The sequence below is a fragment of the Harpia harpyja genome, chromosome 2 (assembly GCF_026419915.1).
Source record: "Harpia harpyja isolate bHarHar1 chromosome 2, bHarHar1 primary haplotype, whole genome shotgun sequence".
NCBI lineage: Eukaryota > Metazoa > Chordata > Aves > Accipitriformes > Accipitridae > Harpia > Harpia harpyja.
Window position 1 is genome coordinate 87,120,064 of NC_068941.1, and position 26,301 is coordinate 87,146,364.

The 26,301-nt window shown below is 45.4% G+C and overlaps 1 protein-coding gene across 1 annotated transcript in view; it reads right to left on the reverse strand.

Annotated features, from left to right (window-relative positions):
- SMOX (spermine oxidase) overlaps window positions 1-25,788 on the reverse strand; it is a 56,115-nt gene extending 30,327 nt beyond the window's left edge. Inside the window, exon 1 of the mRNA XM_052780804.1 lies at window positions 25,633-25,788. The gene's annotated coding sequence lies outside the window, so the exon portion shown is untranslated. The remainder of the gene's footprint in view (window positions 1-25,632) is intronic.
- Between the last annotated feature and the right edge of the window lie 513 nt (window positions 25,789-26,301).

Here is a 26,301-nt window from a genome sequence, read left to right on the forward strand (position 1 = left end):
TTAAAAATACAAAACCAAAATAAACAAAAACATTTCTCAAGGAAATCTGCTATTCTTAGCTCACTCAAATACTCTTGTGGTACTACTGTCCTAGCTGTGATGACACAAAGACTTAGGCAAGGCAACATACTGAAAACAAGGCTTGCGTGCTTAAAGGCTTGTCTGGTGGTTGGTTGGGTTTTTTTGCTTTGGTTTTTTTTTTTCCACCAGGATTGGTTAGTCTTAAAAAAGTGACCTTCCTCTCCCTTCAGACTTCGTATCACACAGCAGGTTGTCTTATACCCATGAGCCATAGCTGTGAGCTCCTGGCATACCACTGACCACAATCATGGTCATCCCAGGTGGGACTCCTCTCACCCCATTTCATTACTTGGGTGTCCAACTTGCATCTTCTGTCTGCAGCCTTTCAGGCGATGGAGAGGAGTAATCCATCCCACTGATCTTTGGCATACCTATCTTAGGATGGACAAGCTGAAAGGAAGCTTACACACCAGTTTAAAACAATCACCTAACCTTTCCGAGTCCTCTTACGTTAGCAGTTTAGCTAGGATCAGGAGTTTGCTTTGGAGTGACCTCAACACCTCCACTTCCCACGCTTTCATTCATGCTGTGGAGTGGTACTGAAACAGCCAAACAGCATCACTCCTTGTGGATGAAACTAAACTACAAGATGCACTCCAGGAGAGCCAAAAGGCATCCACAGCCACTAAGGGGCATTCATGGGACCAGCGTACAGCAAGTCCAACCTGAAGCCTCCAGGGACATGCACTCGCAGACACGGGGACCTCAGCACTGACTCTTTCACTCAATCTATCACCTCATATTACCATGACATACTTACTGATCTAGAAATAGCTTTTGACAGCTAAAATGAGGTTGAGAGGAACTGCACCTCCAGAAGAGGCAGCCAGTGGCTACACTTCCACTTGCTATTCTGAGACTCCTGCACGAGGACCTGGTGTTCTTTAACCACACTATTTGCCTGAATTTTTTAGTCCTTCTGTACAGTGTTGAATTGACAGTCTTCACATTAACAAGCGTAACAGCCAGTCTGGAGGGTGAGAAATGCATCATCAACACAAACAAATTCCCTGCTGACCGCACAGACCAAGCAGCTCCAGCATAAACAGACTAAAACTTACCAGAATCATTTTATTCCATCTAGGTTTTTAATTGATGGAAATTAAGCATCATCCTTAATCAGAAACCTAAACAACAATATTGTGTTTGTTTGAAAGGAACTCAGATAAAAACAACAAGACTTCATTTCAGTTGAAAGACTAAAAGGAAGCACAAGAAATAAACACACTAATAATAATGAAATTTATTATTTTAAGTGCAACTATTCAAGATACTATCAACACATGAAGGGGCACTACATACACATCTGTTTATAATGCAGGTTTGTCACCACAGTCTGAAAATGTTTACAAACAGAGAATACTTGACACCAAAGGATTAAATCCATCTAAGCAGAGACAAAGCGAGATTGAGCAACCAAGAGCAGAAGCTAGAAAAATTCAGAACAGAAATAAGGTGTCTATTTTTAACAGTGACACTAATCAGCTGTTGAAATACTTTTCACTAAAGACAGATATGATATTGCTTGAACCTTTTACATCAGGATCCAATCTCTCATAGACATTTTCACTCCAATCCCACCAGAAGACACGGCTGTGGTGCTAAGAATGCTCCTGCCTATTCGATGGAGGTGGCCAGGGCAGATTTGCAAGGCAAAACTTTGTGGCATTTGCACCTCAGGAATCTACCATGATGCAGAACTGTATGTCTGTGACCACACGCATTATTAGCATAGTGTTGTAGAGATGGAGAGCACACATGCAGGTGGTGTCCAGCGATGCCTAAGGAATGGAAATTTGCACAGACCACCCAGTGCAGGACATCTCCTGGGCCTCAGAAAACTAAGAAAACACCCAAACAAACAAACAAACCCCAGCAAACTTTTTGATAGAGTTTCAAAAGCCTTTTTTCAATAGATGTAATAATCTCTATTATTTCATCAACTGCATACAGAAGAGTGGTTATCTGAAAGCACTGTTAGCAGAGCCCATATGCAAAAGCTCCACAACAGAAACAGCAATGCAACTTATTTAGAAGATGTGAAGACACTCCAGTGTTTAGGCCATTAACTCATCACGCAATCCAGCACTGCTTGTACTGAGCAACTGCATGGCTGTAACGAGTAACCTCTATCTAAGTAACTGCAATAACAAATTTTTCAATTATCACCTCTAATGCATCTTTTTTTCTAAGCTGAGGGAGAAGTGCTTGGAAGGATTATTCTAATGAGAGCAATTTTATCTCCTTTAACACCTTTCCAGGCTTCAGACTCAGGCTGTCCACTGAGCATAGGTCAGGATAGAGCAGATAGTATCTCTGAGTAGATAGGAAAATGAAGTGGAAGGAGATTGCTGCACTGGCCCCAGCACTGCCTGTCACCAGCACCTCCCGTCGCTGTTAGCTGTGGTTCTCCGTGGCCCTTGGCACAACAAACATGCATTTTATAACTTCTCCCTCTTTTCCCCTTTCATCAGCCTTCTCAGAAGCAAGCACATTAATCCTTACTGCATGTTATTTCAAGATGCTCTTTCCAAGCTCTCCAGGCTGTAAACATGTCAAATTGGAAGATATGTCTTTTTTCCTTCTCCACATAGCCCCCTCCTCTTTAATCCAGAAGGTTGCACGCCAAACTCACTCACAGTCCTTTCCAGAATCACCATTGATATCAGCATGGGTTAAGCCTGGACACCCTTTCAACAGAAGGCAGGAGCATTATTAATTGAACTTAAGTACTCCACGTCAGTCAGATACGTGAGTGAAACAAACCTGCTGTTATAAACTGCCTTTGGACAGTAGTTGTGCAAACACCAACCCGGCAAGGTTGCGTATGCAGTGCAACGGGAGGTTTATTGCATCGGAAGCAGACACACCTCGTTTACTCAGCTACCTGGAGAGCTGCAGGAGCAGGATAATGGTCTGCAGCCATCTATGTAAATACCAGGGCCCTTCCCAAGCTCATAAACCTGTGTCACTGACAGCATACGCACCAACGAGATCAAGGTTAACTCGTGTTACGCCTGCACATGCTGGAAACTCGCCTCCAACCGCTGGGCTGAAACCACCTGGAAAGTGGCATTTCATCATCATCCTCATGCTCAGGCTTTATCCAATTCAGTATTTTAGTCTAAACAGGTTTGCCAACTGGATGTGGGCAGCTGGAGCAAGTCACTCAGCCCCAGACCAGTCCTGCTGCCCTCTTTCGCAGGCGTAGGCAGGCAGCAGGTCTTGGCAGAGGAGACCTGTTCTGACAGCTCACAGAAACTGGAAGTGTTGGTCAGAAGCAGACCCTGAAAGGCTCTACTCCAACCTCCTGCTCCAAGTAGGACCATCACCAGCACGGTCTCCTTGAATGCAGTGTTTTCCAGTACTTGAAACAAGCAAGACAGATCCAAAATCCCTGCTTTTGCCATCAGTGCAACTTCATCCCTTGCTCCTCATCACCTCTTCATGCCTGACTGGAGCTGGGAGCCTTGCAGATGCTGCATAGGGACATGGGAGCCTTAGTGAGCAATTCTCCCTGGACCCAAGCAGGTTTTGAGTGGACCATCTCCATCATCTCTGCAGCACCCTCTCTACTGCATCCCACAGCATCAATACAACCCATTTATCCTGTGTGCCTCACCTTTGCCCCCCAGCCCTGGTGATGGAGAGATGACCATGCTCATCTTTCTCACTGTGGTGGTACAAAGAAGCCAGACAGCTTTTCACAAAAACAAGACAGCAGTCCTGCTGCAGACGAGCAGCTGGTATCCTGCCTTATATTTCTGCAGGCAGAAGCCAAAATGAAATGGTTCAATTTCCAGAGAGTTGCTGGAATTTATAGGGGCGGCTGTGAGAGAAAAACAAGTTGGAACTGAAGACAAATGCTACCATCCACTAAAATTTGCCCATGTAAAAGCCCAAGCCATCAAATGTGGCTTGAGGCACTAAAAAGGCTGCAGTTCAGTAGCATTGATCTTACATTAGCATCTACAAGCCCCATTTACAAATTACTGACCCACCCCAATGACTGACAGTGAATGCAGAGCTGGATCAGACATCAAGGAAGGAAACGCAATAACAACACACCACGCATACTCTTAAACAGCCGCATGAACAAAATGCTTCCTGTTTTACCCATATGCCAAACATGCAGCCTTGCACCCAAAACATCCTCAGCATCAGTTTTTTGAAGGCAGCAGAGACCTTCAGGCTGACTCTGCACTCTTCTTTCTCTGGACACATACCAAAAGAAACAGAGGGAAATTACAGCATTAACCTTTGCCTGTCCAAACTCAGGTCTCCTCCAGCCTGAGAAGATGACCTTAGCTGGGCTGCCTAGCCTTTATTCTTGTAACAAAACGTTGCAAGCCTTATCCTCATTTACCCCCTCACTTCCAGAAATATCACCTCCCTACATCTCAGGAGAGACAGAGATGGGGCCATACTAAATTGTTTCCTCTTCCCAGGCTGGGAAGAAGCTGTGCTTCCTCAATACACACACAACAAACAATGGACTCCTACTCCTAGCGTGACCACTGATGGTCTGTGGGATCTCCAGCAAGCCATTTCACCTACCTGTGTCATATAAGGATGACCACCCAGAGCCACCTCTGTAAAACTAGTCTACTAATTATGAATGAGAAGCAGCCCAAAGCTGCTAGATCTCAGAGTTGAAGCCATCAGACCTTATACAGGCTCCAGGCTCTGATGACAGCACTACTCTGTGGTCCTGCACTGCTGGCCTAGAAGAGGAAGCAGAACTGTTTAAGTTCTTCAACAAAAACAAGAAATTGTTCTAAGAAACAATATTTTTCATAAGTGTGATCCAAGACAGCTGTCCCCTTTGCCTCTTCCTACAACACTATCATCCAGGAAAAATGCGGGGGAGACAGAGAGAATAAACTGCCAAATCTGACATTTTATAATTATCTCTGAATCAGCAAAGATGGTGGAAGAGGCTCCACGATAAGACCTCCTGCTAGCTTAGAGGCACTGGGCACCTCCTTTGCCACCTGATTTTCTGAGCAGCTTATCTGAAGCTGTGTTGCAAGAAAAGACATAGTTGGCTAGTGTCCAAATCTCTGAGCGATCAGACCAGCAGCCCAGGGAGAGTAGGAAATGTGGACCAAACAGCATCTGTGCTAATTGAGTCTTCAAGACAAGGAGGGCCGGGAAGCATTGCAACAAGCCACCAGCTCCCAAACCCATCACACGCAGACTAGCCTCCCCGCTGAGAGATGATTTGCAGAGCTGGCAGGGGAGCAGGCTAGGCAGACAATTTCAGACAACAAGCCAGCAAAGATGGAGCAAGAAGGGAGCAGAGCTCACTTTGTAAATGGGTGCCACAGTTCTGACTTTATAAAATAACCTGTTGAGGAGCACACAAACATCACATGTGATTTATATACCAGTGAGGAATCTGCTGCTGCAGCCAGTGAACCTCATTGAATAATACTGACTTCAGGCAAAGAAGTGTCAGGATGCTTTGTCTTGTTACACCCATATCCCTGCACACTGACGTTCAGTTTGCACCGACTGCAGCAAGTATTCCAGTAACACACTGAGTGTCTCCCAGAAACACTTGCCCCAGTAAGCCTCCTCCACTCTACAAAGTCACCAAAAATTTGCTAACCGGGAAAATTTCTGTACTTTTGAATGTTTAGAGGCGATTAAAACAAAACAAAAATAAAAAAGGGCCACTGGATGGTTCTTTTGATCAGTAAACCACTGCACATTTTTACCACTGTGATCCAACTTGTTTTAATGCCTGCAAATATCCCTTGAGTCAAATGAACTTGTTCAAAGCTGATTCACACCAAGGCTACTTTTTAAATTGGGTAGTTGTTGACAAGTAGAATATATTTAACAAGCCCCAAGCATCTTGGCATGCAGTATAAGACTTCCTATTATGAGTTGGTTTTTTTTTAAAGCTAACATATGGGCAAAGCAGGTTGTCTGCCATAGGGCACTTCCATACAGAGCTTGGCACTAACAGAACTGCAAGGATATCCAAAAAATAAACCAAAGAACATCATGCCAAGAACATAGGGGATGAATCACACCATTTAAAACTCACTGATAAAATGCACCATTATATGTTTTTCAAATCTTTCTCATCTGAGGGAAAAGAAAGTAAAATAAATCAAAATAATTGGCTGGCCTATAGCCGATTCTCAAGCGCATTCCTCTGGCTGAAGGGTACCGTGAAAATACAGCAGGCTCAGCCAGCTCTCAGATGCTGGGATGGGAGCAGACTATCTTGAACTACTCTTCAAAGGCTGCTCTGACAGCCTGCTGGAATACACCTTGGCCAGTGGGTCAGCATCTTGATTTACAGTATGGGAATAAAATTAAGGACTAGATGGTTTCCTCCACCATCAGAAGCTCCCATTGAAGTGCTAGGAGGCAGTCACCATCCCCAGATGATTCCCAGAGAAATGGCCTGAGAATGAAGACAAAGGCCTTTCAGGAACACACAGCAAGGGCACCCTGTGATGGTAAGATGGGTCAGCTGCGGTCAGACTGGCTGAGCTTTTGGGACAGTCTTGGAGGCATAAGTCTCTTCCTTCCCCTTTTTATTGCAGCTTTTCTGCTCACACAAAGCTGGTTAGCTCGTCTGCAGCTCAGACAATGACTTCCCTGCGCCATGCGGTCTAGGCTATGGCGCTTCTCATGCGGCTAGTAAGATCAGAACACTGTAATGCTGTGGTTCATGTGCTAGAGGCTACAGTATTACACAGGACACAATTAAAAGTAGTTTCACAGCAGTGACAAAAAGCACAGCTTCAGCATGTTCCTTGCACAACAGAGGAGCAAATCCAGAAAATCCTCTGCTCAACAAATCCCCCGAAGACAGAACAAGTATATGCTGTAGCTGACATATCAGCATCCCCTTTATTTGGGGAGATTGCAGAGACAGGTTCAAGGGCCCACCTACATAGAAGGCTTCCCACAACATCTACTCCATCACCAGGGACAGATTACACTGCCAGAACACTCCCCTACCGCATCAGGAGCAACTGGAGAAAATAAGGACACTAGCGTGGTATTCACCCTGCTGCAGGGAATGCGATTCCTCTCTTAACCCTGGTGATAGAAATCGTGATCTAGCCACAAATTCTAACACCTGTGGTAGAAATCACTATGTTTCCACATCCTATAGACCATCAGGGACCTATCAACACTGGGAGCTGGCCAGAACCTAAACCAGTACAGCAAGATGCAGTTTGGCTGTGTTAGCCTCAGACAAGACAGAAGGTTAATAGCTCAGGTTAGCTGTTGAGCTAACCAGGACAAGCAACAACCAGACCCAAACTGGCCTGCCTTCTACTGTGTCTCTACAAGCTTGCCACACCCTGGTTGACCCTGTAGTGGGAATCTTCCCCTTATTTCCAGCTCCTCGATCACGTTCAGTATTGGGAGGTGTCTGCCACTGCTAAGCTTCTCGTGAAAGCAAAGCTTGGTGTTTCAGGGCTGTAAAAGGAAGGAGAGACAGACAGTAAACTACAGAAAAAAAGAGGTTACAAAATAAAAACACTGGCATACTGGATCAGAACAATGCTGCAAACAAGTTTCCTATGGAACTTGTATTCTGACTGCCAAAAAGAGCTGTACACTATCCCATCTGCATAACCCTGCGATCTTATCTTCACTACCCTCCTTCTCTCTCCGACTGTTTGGGAAACTTAATTGATAAAAACAGCCTTGATTAAATAGGAAGCTTGCCCGTGTTTGCACAACTCAGAACACAATGGGGTCTCAGTCAAATAAACACTGATGTCCATATTACATTTGGGAATTCTCTGTGGTTGGGGTTTTAAATTCATTGCACCAAGCTTGGAAGCAAAGTTTCAACAGGAATCTTTTCTTCTCCTCCCATCCTGTGTAATAGGAGGGTGAGACAGGGAATGAATCTGCATGCAGAGAGGCTCAGTACTGGTTCCAACTCAATGTGCACATGAGGATCATTTCGGGACACACCATATGAGACACGCTAGCCCAAAAGCAATTATTTTTTCTCACCACTTCTCAGAACCCAGACCTAACAAACTGCCCTGAAATAGCAGCACAACTCTCTAAATAGCATCATTTCTTCTCTATTGAAAGCAACACCCACACTGAATCTTTGATTTTAAGCCATCCCCAAAGCAGTTACCACATCTTTACCATTCAAGCCACAGGGAAAATCATTAAATGCAACAGAAACACTAAGGGATCAGAAGCAAAATTAGAAAAGCCGAACACCTCACGGATTTACTCCCACAGTAACTGGATTGACTTCAGCCTGGAACAGACTAGACGTGACTCCAGGAAAAGCATGTTTGTCCAGGTGAAGATGTATTGAGGGGACTTCTCCCAGGCTCGTGCTTTGCTGGAACATTAAATGCAAACCACATGCTCCAGCTTTAAGACAGCAGACACATAACCAGGGCTGCCTTTAGCACGCTGCGATACACACCGTCTTCTCCATCCTGCTGTCTGCACAAACACACTCACATATCAGATGAGAGCCCAAGGAAAGGGAATTCAGGTTAGGAAGCATGTCCTGAGATCTCGATGAGGTCTGGGCCATGGCTGCCAGACTGGCTTTCTGAGATTTTTACCCACCAGAAGCTTGCCTTGAAGAAGACAGGCATTTTCCCCATCATGCTTGAGGTGTGGGGTTTTGAATATGACAACAAGAAATGTTTCAATACAAAAGCACAGACCTTCTCCTAACGATACACTGTCTGCATTCAGGTCATCTAGAGATATCCAGAGGAAATCGGTGACTGCTACAAAAAACATAGAAGAACGCATCCCTGCTGTAAAGCAACAGAAGCAATTCACCCTGCTGAGTGATTTTCCTCCTGAGTGCTAGGCACACCGAAACAGAGCAGAGAGCAGAAACAGCTCATGAAAGACAAGGAAAAGAAGGGTGGGAGAAGAAAGAGATGAAAACACAACATTGACACCTTTGGCTTTGTTTCCACCTTGTTGCAAACCTCAATACAAACACCAAGGATAAAATTCTGTCTGGAGATTCCAACAGAAAACCTCCACCAGTCGACTTCTTGTGCTTTGAGGTTAGTAAGTGCCCTGCAGGCAACTGCAGCCTGGAGTGCCATGGGATGCACACTAATGATGGATTATCACTTCTGCAAGGTGCCTTTCATTCCTCCTGACACACCTGAACTCAAAAACATTTCTTCTCTGTGATAATTAAGACATTTTACTGAAACAAAGGGAAGTTTACTTTGCATTGCTCCTCTTCAGGAAACTGTGTCTCAAACAGCTTTACAGAATTAAGATAAAACATTGCTCAGAAAGAGAAAAATTAAATAGCACAGGCTGAGGAAAAAAAGAGAGATTTTAGATCTAAGAGATTTTTCACAGAGCAGGAAGACTTGTCATGTGGTAAACAGTAGAAACCAGAACTGGGACACTTGTGATTTATCTGTTCTTCCACAGCCTTCCCATGTGACTGGGGGTAAAAGAATGACAATCCTACCCATAAGTTGCTAAAAATATAGCACAATTTCAATGTGTTTAGATGGGAGCTCATTTTATTCAGCATGTCACGCTTTATCCTTTCAATACTTCAGCTTCACCATATGTAAAACAGCATTAGCACCTAGCTGTGCCAAAAAAGCATTTTGATTAATGCCCTCAAATGAAAAGGAATCAGTGTAAAGTATTAGATACCCACCAGGACTGAGCTATGTGGAAGTCAGAAGAGATAACAAGCCAGTAAATTTCAAATCACTGTTTGCATCCGCCCTATAACTACATGCTGAAATCCATACAGCCTACAGATAGGCTGGCACGTTGGCAAGAAAAATTTGTCATTTCTAAATTTAGCAGACACTTCAATTATTGTGCAATGCTTCAGAAGCAACAGAGATATAAAGTGGAGTTTGTAGGATGACTATTTAAACTTAAATGAGAGCTCTACTCACTGAGCAAAGTCTTTTCTTAATTCCCTTCCTGTTTGGACAATTTGATCCACTTCTTTTTTTCCACTGCAACCGCAAGGGTCTGTCCTGCAGTGAATGGATAGGCTTTTTTCTGGGATAACTTCCAGGTTAAAGAGAAAGGATTTACACTTGAATGAAACATAGGCTCTGTATTTGGAAAATTTGTTTTGAAAACTTGGGAAGGAAGCAAAGCCTCCTTCATTTAAAAAGGGACTCAATTAACATTCTCCAACAAGTCTTCCTATCGAAAGAACAGTACTTGCTGGGGGACATGTGATTTGAAACTTGTTCTCCTCACTCACAATGTCCCTTTCTGAAATACAGGCTGCTGTTTTTCAGAGACACGAGGATCTTTGCACAGCTTTCCAAAGGACTGCCTGTCACAGTCAAGGCCTTGACTCCAGACATAAGATGTTCTATGACTTAGGCTCAGGAAACTTAAAATAGTGCTTAAAGACCCTAATAAAGACCTAGAGTGACACATTCACTCTGTGAGCACTGTGGATCCCCTCTACAAGGACAGCTCATCCATGCTCAGCCATAACCACAAGATGAATCCTCCCAAAGAGCTAAGAAGCATCACAAATCTCACCGCCTTGTCTTCTTGAAAACATACAGCATTGCACATCTGGTTTTGGTTTTAAAACATTTCATGAAGAAGACACTAATGACCAACCAAGCAGGTGTTCTGCTTTTGATTCATAAGTTACTGGGTGTGGGTTTAATCTGCAGCAGGCAGCAGCCAGACAGGACCACCATAATGGCTACCTTGGTTTTGAAAAACAATCCTGGAAGTGCTGGGCATGCCTAGATATTGCCCACGCAGGAGGAAAACAACCTGTGCCATTATTTTCTTCCAGCCAAAGCTAAAGGGAAAAAAAGGCCACTGACAATTTAATATGGACTTCCCTTATCAACTGCATATGACAGAGCATTCCTCACCCTTTAATAAGTACAGGTCAAAGTCTAGCCCAACTCAAAGTTGATGATGGATTGAGTATGGGAGTTTACTTCAATACACAGCAGACTGGGGTGGGAAATAAAGGTATTATTAGTGTATATTGTTACAGAAAGCATGCAACCTTCACCTCATTTAACACTTTGGGGAGACCATCTATAACATACCACTTTCATTCGTTCCTTCTGGATGCCTCAAATTGAAATCTGACCCAGGCACGCAGCAACGGAACCGAACAGTTACCCGTAGCTACTCACTGTCAGTGCCTCAGCTAGGAGGGCAGGCTTTCTGTGTAGTGAAAACAAAGACACAGACTCTCTCCAGAGCCTGTCCCAGTAATTTAGATGCTGAGATGTGAACTACCCTTTGGAAAAAATACCATTTTCCCTGCTGATCACGCTTTTAGTCCAGGCACTAAATCAGGTGTGGATAACTATAAAAACTTTTCTGCATTCAACAGCTATTCTCTAGTTCATCCAAAATAAATTGGTGGTTTGGGAGTTTGTCTACACTGAAATGGACCAAAACAGTTACACTGCAATCTTTTCCCTTCATCCAAAATAAAAGTGATTTAGGGCTTTTGTTATTTAATAAGATTTTCCATGGGAAAGTCAGCATGCTTTAAATTCACACCCTGCTTTACAGTGGAATAGTTTTCTCACGTGGACAAGTGCCTAACTCTTAACCTTTGCTAGGCACAAAAACACAGATGTCAAGACAGGAAGCATCAGAGAATCCTCCAAACCTCCCATATAAATGAACCACAAGGTACTTTGCACAGCTGATAAATGAGCTGCTTGATGATAAACACACTTAACAGAGTTTACATTTGCTTAACACACTTAAAGATTAAGAGGTCTACTACTGTCTTTTCTGCCTGCTACAGACAGATGTTGGACAGCATGACAAGCTGAAGATAACTTTTAGATGAGGTAAGCACGCTGGAAGTGAAAAGCCCTAGACACTTCACCCAAGATACAGGGCCAAAAGTTGGGTTCAACTTGAGCCTTGTGTCAAAACCCTCCATCGATCCCAAGGGAACCCACAAAACATTTGGACAGGACATGTTTCACATAGTCACTCTCCTATTACCTTGAGCTAAAGATCCCCTTGGCAGATGGATCTTTTGTACCCAGAAACATCCCCTGAAGATACCTTCTCCTGAGAATATAATAGGTGGTGACAACTCATGAAATGTGCTCATATCCACATCTTTCAATAAATAAGCTAGCTGCTGGGAAAATATAAACACACATCTTCTACAAGAGTCTGACTTTGTTGTCATTATGCCTTTGAAAAGAGTTGATCCCCTCCAAAAGTTTTAAAATAGGTAAATGCAGTAACTGCGTCTTCTCAGGAAAGAAAGGGAAAAGTATTTCAGTAATCAAAGAGCTTCTCTCTTCCATGTAAAGAACTAGTCACACCCACCCCTGTGCAAGCTTTCTGATCCTGTCCACTGTGCATCTTCACATACTGGAAACAAGCTTTAGGACCAGGAATGTGCTGCAAAATCCAAGTGTCCAGACACGCACAGGACGCCTCTCTCTGTTACATCACGCTGGATTTAAAAATAGGGATGAAGTTATCCTACATGTTAAAAGACACCTCTGAAAGGGATTTAACCACTAGAAAAACTGTACTTTTAAAAGTAAAATTGCCTGGCTAACATAGGCAAAGTCTGAAAATGTTGCAACTCTCTGCTCTAGGACTCAAATATTAATGTAAATGCTGCAGACATACAGAGCCTCTGCCTCAGAAAGCTCCTGGAAATGAAGTGATGGGGACACAGACCATATTTACACCGCTGCTCCACTGTGCATCTTCTTGTGTCCATTTGTCACCAAGCACATCTTTCCCTCCCTGCTCCAAAGCAGATTAAGCTTAATATACTTATGTAGTTGTGAAGTGTACTGCCTATTATCCAATTAGATAGCTAACGAGATCTGAGTAACAGCACGTAGGCACAGATAACTGTTGGCTGATATCTGGTACAGATTAGACACGTTCTTTATTTTTCCAGCCCTTGCAGAAAAAGGGTTGGGATTCGTTCAAAGGCTGCTCTGAAGACTGGATTCAGGTAATTGTTTAATTTAGTTTGGAACCCATAAACACATCACGTTTGTTTCCTATTGATCTCCTGGAGCCGTTATATTGCAACTGTCCCGTTACGAAACTCCTGATAAATCTGGCATGGCTTGCACATTTAAACTTTCAGTGCGGACAGGGGCAGAGCTCACCACCTTCAAGGTCCCTTGTAGCTTCAAAAAATCTATGGAACAACAAAGGATCTATGCACCAGCAGGAAAAAAAATGTCTGTCTGTACAAAAGTGATAAGGATATTCAGGAATGCAATCTTTATTTATCATGACACTGTCCCACATGACATTCCCATAAGATACAGCTAAGAAAACACAAACTAGATGTAATCACCACAAAATGGCTGCTTGACAACATAGTTCTTGGAGCAAAATTATCAAGGGTTTGCTATCTAATTGGGAGGGCACTGGAAAGCGGGTCCAGCCAGGCATAAGAGCTGTGCAATATTTTCATTACAAATTTGGATGATAGACTGGAATGTATGGCCATAAACCCAACAGATGATTCAGCTGGGAGGATTTGCAAGCACTATGGTGTACAGGTTTAGATTTCCAAATGATCTTGACACACTGTTCCAACATCAACAAGAGGAAATACTTAAGAAAGAGAAGTCACAGGTACAAATGCAAAAATGGGGAGCATCTTCCTATACAGCAAGACTCCAGAAAAGACCCTGGCATTTTAGAGAGTCAAGGTACAATTGCAAGGTTCAAGAATGTCCCACAGATGCATAAAGGCAAACCTCAGCCTGCAGTGATGATACATGGAAAGCACTTAGCTACACCTTGCAAAGTTTTGCCCTTAGCTGGTCACTGCTGTGCAGCTAATACGCTTTTTATAAAAGCACACTGGAAAGAATCTTGTAGAGAACAATAAAATAAAAACCACCAGGTATGAGACTAAGCTGGATCCATTTAAGCCAGACATGTTCCTAAGAGCAAACTAGCCCAGGCAAGCAGGCAGGCCACAGCCTGAAGGAAGCCTCCTTCTTCCTACATCCAGCAAGAAAAATTCAGAGTTTAGCTCTTCTGAGTTTAACACTCCGGCTTTAATCTCTATTTAAAAAACAAGCTAATGGCCATAAATGTGGATGGAAAGCACAAGAGTCCATGGGCTTATCAACACAGAAAAAGAGACCAGAAACTACTTTTTAGAATCCCATGTGCTTTTACTTCACACCCCTCTTCTTCCAGCATACTTCCCCCATAGAAAAACTCCATGTAGCCAGTCTGAACACAACTTTTTCACTGTTTTGAAGCAACTCCCTCATTAGCAGATCTTTTAAAGAGTGACCATCCTAGAGACACTTAACCAGTCCCCACAAATGGGGGGATAGAAATTGGATGGGTAGAACACAAGGTGGTTAAATTTTGCTTGGATCATTGAGCTCAAAAGGTAGCAGCCAACAGACTGAAGTCTTAACTGGCAGCCCTTTACGAATGGTGTTCCTCAGTGAACAGCCAGTACCAATGCTGACACTGTTCAACGTCCTAATTAATGCCCTGGATGACAGGATGGAGAGCTCCCTCAGGAAGTTCAGAAGCAACACCATGCTGGGGTGAACGGTCAATACACCAGAGGGCAGGACTGCCCAGCAAGCTGGAAGAATGGGCTGAAGGAAACCTCATAAAGTTGAGAAACAGAAGTAAGAATCCTGCAACCGGGACAAAAAAATACCCATTGTCAGCACAAACTGGGGACTGGCTGGCTAGAGAGAAGCTCTTCAGAAAAGCACCTGGGGTCCTGGTGGGCAATAAGGTGAACAGGAATCAGCAGTGTGCCCCTGCAGCGACAAAAGCCAGGCACATGCTGGGCTGTATTGGGAAGGACAATAGCCAAGAGCTCGGGGAAATGGCTCTTCTTCTCTTCTTGACACCAAGCAGGCTACATCTGGAGCACCGTCTAATTTAGCTGCACTCCCCAGAAAAGACATTCACAGAGTTCAGTGGAGCACCACTAAGGTGGTCTGGTCACTGGAATACATGATGTAAAAGAAAAGAATGAGGGAACAGGGTTTGTTTAGCTTGGAGAAGAAATGGCAGTTAGCGGGGGATCTAATTTCTATCTTCAACTACCTAACTGGGGGGTTACAGAGAAGATGGAGCCAGACTCTTCTCAATGAGTATGAACAAAAGGACAAGAAACAATGGGCATAACTTGCAGTAAGGGAAATTCTGATCAGACAAGAGGAAAATATTCCTCGCCATGAGAGCAGTAAGCATGGCATCAACCTGCCACGATTGACTGGAAAAGGTCCGAAACTTGATCAGAAAAGTTCAGAAGAAACGTACCTACGATTCTGGCCTTGCTTGGAGCAGGAGGTCAGATGAGAGAGCTCCAGATGTCCTATGCACCCTAAATTACTCTTCAGTTCTAAGAAATCATTATGAAGAAACACTGAACAAGGGATTTTGCCCAGTAGCCTACAGCACTCTACACCTGTTCAGCGATAACAAGTACTTTAGACTCAAAAGCTGTCAATAAAATACCTTCCACATGACTAAAGATCCCTGTATCTGTAATTAAGGGAGAAAAAGAGTGGGGAAGAAAACACTAGAGCTTTCACTGCTATTTTGCACAGAACAAGAGAAACTGGAGACTCACGTTATACAAGTTACCATACAAAAGCCCTGCAAGAAAACTGTGAGAAATTCAAAGAAGATACGTACTGATAGTTCAAACAAACAAAATCAAGACTGCTCCTCCCTACCTGCTCTTGCCACTGCAATAAACATGAATTGATGCCAAGAGGTGTTTCAGACCTGTCCAGACCAGCCTTCATTTTGGTGTTAGCTTCTTCGGTTGTCTCGGGACAAAGGCTCCCTGTATGTAGACATACCTTTCATACATATTTCCTACTCTCTCCCACTGAAAGGTATAAGAGGTGTTAATAGATCTAGAGAAAATGCCTGCAACAATACACATAGACAGGTTGGGGTTTTTTTCCCCCAAAATAAAGTGAAGCACTCTGCAAAGTGAAGCACTTAAATACAGTTCAAATGAAACTGCCACCGTCCTCTGAGTATCCTGTAAAATGAACCCCCTAAAACCTGACAAAACAGATACAACTACGGTGTACAAGAAGGTCAATGAATGCAAACTACAGTGTTTTGTGTAATGTGGACATCTGTCCACCTGGAAGCAGCAAGACCCAAATTCACCCAGACAAGACAAGCAGCCCTCAGATATCTGTCTCTGTCACACGACAGCCATTTGGAATAATTTTCCTGAAACTGTAATGATCAAACAACAATCACCTTCAAGCAAACAGCTAATTGTTCCTTTAATGTTGGCTGGCTTGTTACCCAGTTTACCTTGGTAAGTAATGTTTCTAGTGCTTATCTGCTGCATTTTCTGTCATGTTTTATGTTTGAGTGCTACCTCTCCGCTCAAAATAATCTTCACAGTCACATTTTACCAGCTTTAGAAATGCACGAATAACTGTATCCTTCACAGAAAGGAAGGGATAGTACGTACAAAATCAGATGCATAGAGCATAGCCACTGCAGGGAGGGAGAACAGAAGGTCACTCGTGAACTACAGCTGGGAGGTCAGATCAGGAAAGCACAATTGCCCAAGTCACAATCAAGCTAGTCATGGGGAAGGACTTGGTGAGAGCAGCTGGCAAGGACCTCCACCTTACAACAGACAGGCACTATTCTGGAACAGTCAGTGAAGATCCATAATACATCTCTGTGGAAGAGATGGCACTTGAGCAAGAAGAGCATATGCCCTGTTTCTGTGCTGGGTAAAGAATCATAGAAACACAGAATAGTTTGGGTTGGAAGGGACCTTAAAGGTCATCTAGTTCCAATCCCCCTGCCATGGGCAGGGACACCTTCCACTAGACCAGGTTGCTCAAAGCCCCATCCAACCTGGCCTTGAACACTTCCAGGAATGGGGCAGCCACAACTTCTCCGGACAACCTGGTCCAGTGCCTGACCACCCTCACAGTAAAGAGCTTCCTCACATCTGATCTAAATCCTCTTTCAGTTTAAAGTCATTACCCCTTGTCCTATCACTACATGCCCTTATAGAAAGTCCCTCTCCAGCTTTCTTGTAGGACACCTTTAGGTACTAGAACGCTGCAATAAGGTGTCTCCGGAGCCTTCTATTCTCCAGGCTGAACAACCCCAACTCTCTCAGCCTGTCCTCATAGGAAAGGTGCTCCAGCCCCCGATCATCTTTGTGGCCTCCTCTGGACTCGCTCCAACAGGTCCATGTCCTTCTTATGTTGGGGGCCCCAGAGCTGGATGCAGTACTGCAGGTGGGGTCTCACCAGAGCAGAGTAGAGGGGCCGAATCACCTCCCTCGACCTGCTGGTCACAAGAGACAAAGCCATAATGAAACCTTCCATGACAGAATACTTTATCTGTGCTGCTGTCAGCAAAAAAAAAAAGAAATGCATCCATCATACTCCAAAGTCTATATATGAGAGTTATAAAATTGTATCTGTCAGCTCAGTACACGTAGGTGCCAGATGGAGCACTGTGAGCAAGTTTGGGGCCCTGCAGCTCAAGGAGGACACGGCCCAGACATTCCCAAAGTCTACCGCAGAGGACTGAACAGCTCGCTCTGTACAGTAACAAAAGGGCAAGAGGTCAGCAATTTTCAACTGTAACGCAAGAAATCAAAGTCAGAAACTAGGAAAATCTTGGTAATGGTAAGAACAGCAAAGGACGTTAAAGGATCACCCAGGGAGGATGGGGAAAGTCCATCACTGGAAGCTTTTAACAACTGTGTTGGACAAACATCTGCTGGGAAAGTTTAGATAGATCTGACCCAGTCTTGGGACAGGAGGTCAGATTAGACAACTTATTAAGGTCCCTTCCGGCCCTGCTGTTCTTTGTTTGTAACAGAAATATGACAACAGAACCTAGCAGCCACAGCCCCAGAGCACACGAGCTTCCCTAGTATTTCCACAATACGTCGGAGAAATGCTGCGAGATCCCGTGCGCAGCAATTGCCCATTCCCATATGGTGACTTCTCCCTCCATTCCTAGAGCAGCAATACAGAGATAACACAAACAATTGGTCTTACAGAACAGGCGCAGGAACGGGAACTCCCCAGCACAGCCTTCCCAATGAGACAGTCCCTCTCACATCCCACAGCATGGGGATGGTTCTTAACAGGAGCCTATCTGCACTTTTTCCCCCATTCTGCCTCCTTCACATCTCACCCCGCAGTCAGAGGAGCTCTCTCTTTTTTCTCTTTAGGCCTTTCTTCTGTTCCTCCTTGGAATATTTTTGTGTGCAAGATCTTCAGGACTGGATCCCCTTCATGTTTTGGGGAAGCCCTGAGCAAAATGTCTGTGCTTCTACCAACAAAAAAGCTTGCAGATCATCTGCTTAGCATTACAGACTCCCGTCTCCTCCCCAGCACTGCCTGTCTCTCTGCTGGGCTGGGAGCCTGGCATGAGAAATCCCACCTGCATAAACTCTTCATGCAGAAATGCCTAGTTAGTACTGACCTTTCGGTCATCCCCAAGATCTGCAACCTTCAGTGCTTCTTACCGGCTTGCCCGTGGCAGCCAGCTATTAAGAGCAAAGCTGACTTTATGTAGCGTTCTCATCAAAACTTTGGATCCCCTCCTAACGCTCTGCTGTGCTGCACAGGGAGCCTACCACACAGTCCTGGATCCCACCCCAAGGGAATAGGGGGACAAAAAGGGTAATGACCCAGTGCTTAACTCTAAAGCCCATGGTCGCATTCAGCCGGTTGTCAAGTTCTCTTCAAAGTCCAAATAGAGGCACCAGATGCTATTGTATAACTGGAGCAATGGTGTGAGCTCCCCATGACTACAAAAGGGACATTTAATTTAGTCTACTACATTACTGGAAGCACTGTGCTTCTGCAAGCATTAATTAACGGCACATAGCGTTCTGTGAGATCAGACCATCCAAGCAGCAGAGTGTAAACTGCAAGCCCCAAAGTACTAACCTTTATCTCAGGGTTAAAGCTTGACATATCAACTTCAGCAGTACAGAGGTTTTCGGACTTTTTGCTTCCTTGTGCATCCCCCACAACTCCTCCCGGCTCATTCTTGTAAGTGCAAAGCCAATCTCCAAGCTCTCAGTCACATCTGTCTGCAGAAGCACGCAGTGAGCAAGATGACAGAAGTGGTCCGAGGCAGAAAAACCCACTCGTGTGTGCGTGTTTGTGAGTACACCCCAGCACATCTGAGGGCACGGTTTTGCAACCCCAGGAAACTTAGATCTAAGTTTGCACTGTCCTTAAGGACAGTCGTGACTGACTATGTAGTGCTGACAGCAGCAGTCATGGGACAGGCCAGGGATTGGATCCAACTGAAAAATAACCCTATAAAAATAAGTAATAATCTGCTGCCAGGTGTGTGGGCTCCCTGATCAAGATCTCTTGCCCAGTCACACCAGAACACGCACAAGAATAGGACCAACCCTTTCACTAGAAGTAGTGCCTTCAATTTGTGTAAGTCACCCATGAGACTATGCCCTGATGGGGGTGGAGAAGAGTTATGCAAGAGAGGAAGCAAGCAGTCGGAGACAGGACAGCACAGTGAAAATATCTTAATGCAGTTTCACTGCTGACGCCAGGGTCTTGCAAAACGACACTCCTTCCAGCCACCCAGACTTTCCGAAAGGGTCTATGATTTTTAGGAGTTCAACCAAAGGATTACTAGACACGCTAATGATGCACATCTTCCTGGCAGAGTCCTCTGGGATCACAACTGTAACTGATTCCAAAAAAGAAAATCCTGTTAGAAGAAGATTGGAGATCAAAGCAGGAGGTTACACCTACATCCTGGAACATGCATGCCCATGGGACAGAAGAATTTTTAATTCTATTTCAGACTGAATGTCTGTCCGTCCAACAGAAACATTAGGTTAGCACACTTGAATATTACACCTGTACAATCTCTTTGGAAGAAAAACCATTCCTCACCTGCCCTGCAAAAGGAATTAAACTGAACAGAACTCTTAGAAAGGAAAAGAAACTGCTCCTTTCCTATGCAATTCCCAGCTTAGGGATAGGCCAGGACTACCTGCTTAGCTTAGCACAAGGTATTTTCTGGATATCTTAGCTACAAGGTAGCATGAGTAGATACTTCACAACAGAAAAGATCCAAACTAAAGTGCCTTTTTTTTTTTTTTTCCTCAAAGTGTGCAAACATCATCATATCCTGTCCAATATTTCAGTCATTCCAAACATGCCAGCAACCTACACTGTTAAATGCCACTCAGCTAAATCTAGAGGACACACTTAAGAAAAATCTGGCATTATGCAGAATAATGAATGATGAAGAAATGAATAACTAACCATCCATTCTTCAGAAATTATCTACCTTCATTTAGTTCTCTACTTCAGCCAGCAAAACAAATATTTCCTTATTTCTTAAAAGGTAGTTCCTTTCTTTGAACTCAGTAGGTTAAAAAAAAGAAAAAAGAAAAAATTGATTTTAATGACATTTTCAAGCCATTATACAGACTTTGCAGACCTTTAAAGACCTATTGGATAAAAGAAACGCAAGTGACCAAAACTGAACATTTCCCACAAGCTGAAATTGTCTTTATTTATGTCAGATCAGCTCTCTGGGCTCCCCACAGCTGAGAATCTGCCTCGCTCACTGTGACCTCCATTCTGCCACTGATCTGCTCCGTGGCCTCCAGCTCTCTCCCTCCATCCTCCTACTCTCAGAAGAGAGATAAACGTGGTCTCAGAGGATGATGTGGATAACGGCTCTGAAGAAGGAATATGCAACAACCAAAGCCCTGTGTAAATCACTACTCTGGGGCTACAAAATTTGTTTCCCTCAGACCCAGCAGTCTCCCAGCCACCATCATTTTAAGTTATCTGAGAGCACTAACAATAGCCGTCTTGTTTTACCGAGACTTAAAGGATGGCCTGGTAGCAGAGAACTACCCTGAAATAGCTCAGGGATCAAACTCCAACATGAACAGCAGGGAGGGGCTTTTTGACTCCCTCTTGCATTACATTCCTGCTGATGAGCTTATCTCACACTACCTTCAGAGCAATCCAGGCCTTCCTTGGTGCCAAAAAACTCCCTGCTACATCCATCCTTACAACCTCATGTCCCCGGCCCCAAGATGTCACAAAACAAAAACTCCAGTGGCCATAAAAAAAAAAAAAAAAACCCAACACACACCAAAATTGCACTTAAAACCAAGGGCATGATTAAAATTAACCAAAGCAACACCACTTTTTAAAAATCTACTGCCTTTAAAGATCTCCAGATGAAAAGGTCACCAATATATACAGTGCACCTCCCAAAGCAAAGGTCTGTGTCATGCTGCTGTCAGGCTGAGCCTGCAAGCAGCTTGTTATAAAAACCCCACATGCTGTGTTATCCACAGCTGGGGTGGGCAGCGTAGGGCTGCTGGTTGAATCCCCACCGCCTGCAACCTTCCTCCAGCCTGCAGTCCAATCCTTACCCCAGGGTCCCTCAAGGGTGCTGGCTCCAGTACTCACAGCCTTTTCTTCCCATACAACGAATAAAGAACATGCTGTATATTTTGGTGATGTGATGGACACACTCTTTTCAGGTGAAGGTAAAGGACACTGCCACAAACTCCACAAAGAGCATACGCCCTGGACAACTGAAGAGTAATACCAGTGCAACACCAACTGATGATATCCTACTTAAGAAAAGACAGTTGCTTGTGTCAAGTTTAACCTCAAGGGGCTTTATTACAGGTTGCAGTGGACTCTCAGAAGGTACAGGGAGGAGCTGAACCCCACAGGCTCCCCAAAATATGTTCACGACTCTACACAGACACAAACACGGGACCTCAAACTTGAGTTCTTACAAAGCCACTCTCCAGGGTAGAGCCGCACATCATATGAAACAGCTGCACCACATCAACACGCTCTTCAGGTGCCACAATGCACATGGTGCTAACGGGAGTTGCCACGAAGTTTTATTTGCCAAGTAGTTCATATTCCCACCCACAGTATTGCTGGAGTCTTTTCTTAAAATAAAAAGAAACCACAGAAACATCAGATTTAAAAAAAAGCAAGGATTTGTAACCAATTTCCATGGTGACTACTATAAACTCAAGTGATATTAGCGTGCATACACCCACGTGCCCTCTACGTGAGCTTGGAACACCTGGACACATCAAAGCCAACACATCCACAAGAGCTGATGAAAATAGGACATATCATCAAGGTGGCTGAAAATTTTCATGTTCCTTCACCAGGAACACAGCAAGGACGATAATGTGGTCTGGAAACACCACAACGTTTTGTGATGTCATTTGTTATCATACAAGGAGTCCATCATACAAGGGATCAGTTGCATTCATTTTTTTACAGTGTCACAGACCTGCTAGCACACTTGGTGTGCAAGAGGATTGGAGCCCCAGCTCCTACCAGCCAGGAGAGAGCACCTTGCTCACCAGCCGTGGTGAGTTAGTATCCCTATCCCACATTACTGCTGTGCTACAGATTAATTTTTGCACCCAAGCAGAGCAGGACAGATCCTGGAGTCAGATGGTTTAGATGCTCTCTTGAGAAGGAAGAGTTCAAATCCATTCTTCACCAACTTCGTTTCCAAGAGGTAATCTTTATACCTCTCTAATTTATGATTTACCACTCTGACACAGTGTTTTAGCTCACCAACAGAGCTAAAAAAAATCAGTTATTTAATTTCCTTAGACTTGACTTCATTAACTTCTGGAGAGGACTAATGTTTGTGGCCACTGGGAAAAGATATTTCTACATTTTTCCATTTTCTGGTCTGTTAATTACGGTTACTGAGAGAAGGAGACAGTAGTTAGATTTGTGAAATACAACAGGCTGTGTTTTAGTATTTGTCAAGGGCATAGAGAAAATAATTTCTATTTCTCTTTTACATAACTCAATCATACAAAGTAAGTAAATCCACATACTTCAGAAGTCAGCATCAGCATTCTCCTTAGACCCTCATTTGGGCCAGCAGGAAATTAGTTGGAGAACCTTAGATTTCATTAGAAGGGATTACTTTTCTGTGGGATTACAGTCACAGAAACCATGAAGCAATACAACTGGGGTTGAGAGGACAGGCAGCTATACTTCTGTAGCAGGCAGAAGGAATACACTACATGCAGGAATACCCCTCCAAGCTTGAGGCAGAGACGGGCAGGAGTCCCGCTAACTTTTGCAGATGGAGGATTGTGAAAAGCCCAAATCATACTACTTGACTAAGGTGGAGACCAGTAAAAGAGCACCATCACACCTTTTGACCAAAGGGTCCTGTAGGGAGCCCATAAACCATAGGTACCCTTCTGTTTGTGAGGAATGTTAGCAGTTGCACAGAGCTTTCCAAACTCTACCTCAACTGCTCCATCCCCACCAAGTCAACTGAGATTCCCCCACCCCAGGAGAAGACTGTGTTTCAGAGGCACCACAGTTAACTTGTGACAGCAAGTCAGGGCACATTTTGGTGGGAGAGACACAACAGAGAGAAAGCCCTTCAAGTGAAAACCAGAGGGCTATCCAGCAGCACTTTCAGCAACAGCAGAGATGAGGACAGGGGCTCCCAGGACACGTGTGGTGTGTTCGTGGCGTTCCAGCCACACACTCTGCCATTTCAAGAAAGCATGGCACAAAGCAGTACAGCTCAAGAGCAGCTGCTCCACCGAGCCAAAGGATTGAGAAGGATAAACGACCACAGTACCCAAAATCAGCCGGTATTTTCAGGACTTAAAAGACCCAGACCTCTACACCTATTTCCACATATAGTTTGGCCAAAGTAACAGCTAGATGCTCCTCTAAACCCAAAGATGCCCAGGTAAACATTTGAGCAGCTATGTGATGATTCAGATCCAGGCACTGAGTCAGACCCAAGACCATCGTTTTTTTGCCAGCTTGGTAGTCATCCAAATCTGTTTCCCAGTCCAGCTACCCACTCCACAATGGGGGTACAAGGGAAAGGCAGTACTGTCTTTTTAGAGGCAAAGCCAGCTGAAACTACAGACCTTGCGACTCACTGAAAAACACCGTACATCTGTTCCACAGCAGCGCCATAGAAGATTAGTAAGTGCTGGGCTAGCAATCTGGAAAGGGAAAAGGACCTAGAAGAGCAAAGTGTTATCACTAAGTCAATAAAACAACATTTGTAAAAGACTGAAAACACACAGCATTCTTGCACAACGCACAGAAATGGTCCTAGGCTGATTTCTCCTCCTCCACTAAACCCGTCTGGTAACTCCAGGAACAGGACTGTGTCGTACAGGCTAAGGGAAAAGTGGATCAACAGGGTGAGCTAAGGACAGAGCTCTGGGCTCGACTCTATTTGTGCAGGATCACAGAGTGGACGTGCATTAGCCGATACATATGGTTTCACTTTACATAAAGCTTGTGTTTACATCTAATATATCAGGGCAATTACAGCTGGTCCCAGCACTGGATTTGAGACAGCGTGCCTATACACCAGGCAAAGGATTTTTTAGGGGTGATCAGAGAGCAAGGATCCAGCTGAGCGGCTGTATTTCTGGGGCTGAGGATGTAAATTGCTAAAAAGCTTTGTTTTGAGGGCGGGTTTGGTAACTGACAATTGGCTTTGTGCATTTCGCTACTGTGCGTCCGAGACTAATCCCTCATCCACCGCAGCGATTTAAAAGACGGAGCAATTCTGCAGAAGTCAATGGATTTGACTAAAAATGAACTGCCAAGCCCCCAGTATTGTAACAGCTTTGTATAAACAAGAAACACCAAAACGCAAATGAACTGCAAGCTTTCACAGCTCGTAATTTACATCCCGCCTCGCACATCAGATTATGGTGACTTTCCTACTTAACCTTTACTCTTCATGTCATCGCCTGAAACGCCGAGGCAGAGAAAGCGGAGACGCACGCAGACGCACATCGCGTGCGGGCGATCCGCTGACATAAACACATGGAGGAAATAAAGAAAAAAAAAACAAAACCAAAAAAACCCAAACGAACAAACCAACACAACACCCCAAAACCCCCAACACGACCGCAGACACCAGCGGGTGCTCTGCCCTCGGTGGTCCTTTCCCCCACCCCTCCCCGAGAACACAGGTAGGGATAAAAGCAGCACCCGCAGCCTCCTGCTCTCCACCTGGGCTCGGCGGGGCACCCACCCGGGTTCCTCGGGGCTGAGGAACGAGGGTGAGCACCTTTACGAGGAGATTTTGTGGAGCTGGCCGTGTGGGATGGGGCGCCGGGGCAGACCTCTCAGGCAAAGACACCCCCCCCCCCCCCCCCTGCTCTGCCCCACGGCGGCCACCCTCTCCCCACCGCCGGCCGGGAAACCTCCTTGGCCATTTTAATGAAGGAGGAGAGAACCGGGCTGGTCACCGCTGAGGTGGGCGCTGGCCTTCCCGCCAGCCCCTCGACGCCGGCGGCGCTGACGGCCGCAGGTGGCCGAGGGACAGGCGGGAGCGCGGCAGGTGCCTGCCTGAGGGGAGCTGAGGGGAGCTGAGGGGACCCCTCGCCCGCCATGCCCTCTGAGGAGGGGGACGGGGACGGACCCCCCGGCAGGCGGGAAGGGGGCGGCCGCCTCCTCCTCCTCCTCCTCCTCCTTCTCCTCCTCCTCCTCCCCCGCCTCGTACCTCTCTCTTGCGGTGGCCGGAGGGGACGGGGTCTCGCCGCCCGCCCGGCTCGCCTCAGCGCCTCGCTCCCCTCCCCGCTTCTGAGCGGCTCCCGGCGCGGCTCCCGGCGGCTGACTGGCACTGCGAGGCGAGAACCAGCGCCGGCCTGTTTTCCAGCCGCCTCCCCTTCGGTCCGCCCCGGCTCCGCCTTAAGGATCCCCCCGCCTCCTCCTCCTCCTCCTCCTCCTCCTCCTCCTCCTCCTCCTCCTCCTCCTCCTCCTCCTCCTCCTCCTCCTGCTGCTTCTCCCGCTTCTCCCCCGGCAAAGCACCGGCCCGGCGCGGCCTGTGAGGCGGCTGGGTGCTCTCCCCCCGCCGGCAGCCTGCCCGGGAGAGGGAAGACCTCAAACCCAACCCAGCGAAACGGCCAAAAAAAAGAAAAAAAACCCAAACAAAACCACCCGGGGTTAATAAATGCTCCTCTCCTCCTTTGGGACAGGGCTGGTGAGGGACGGCACTGGGGATCCCAGCGTTAAGGCCGCAGTGCCCCTCAGACATAACCACCTCGGCTGATACGGGATATATACTCTTAAATACCTCTGGGCACAGAGCCTCGGCCATGCAGACCTCTCCCGAAGGCAGGGGAAAGCAAAAAAAAAATCCCATTACGGTCTAACAAGCTGGGAAACGGTG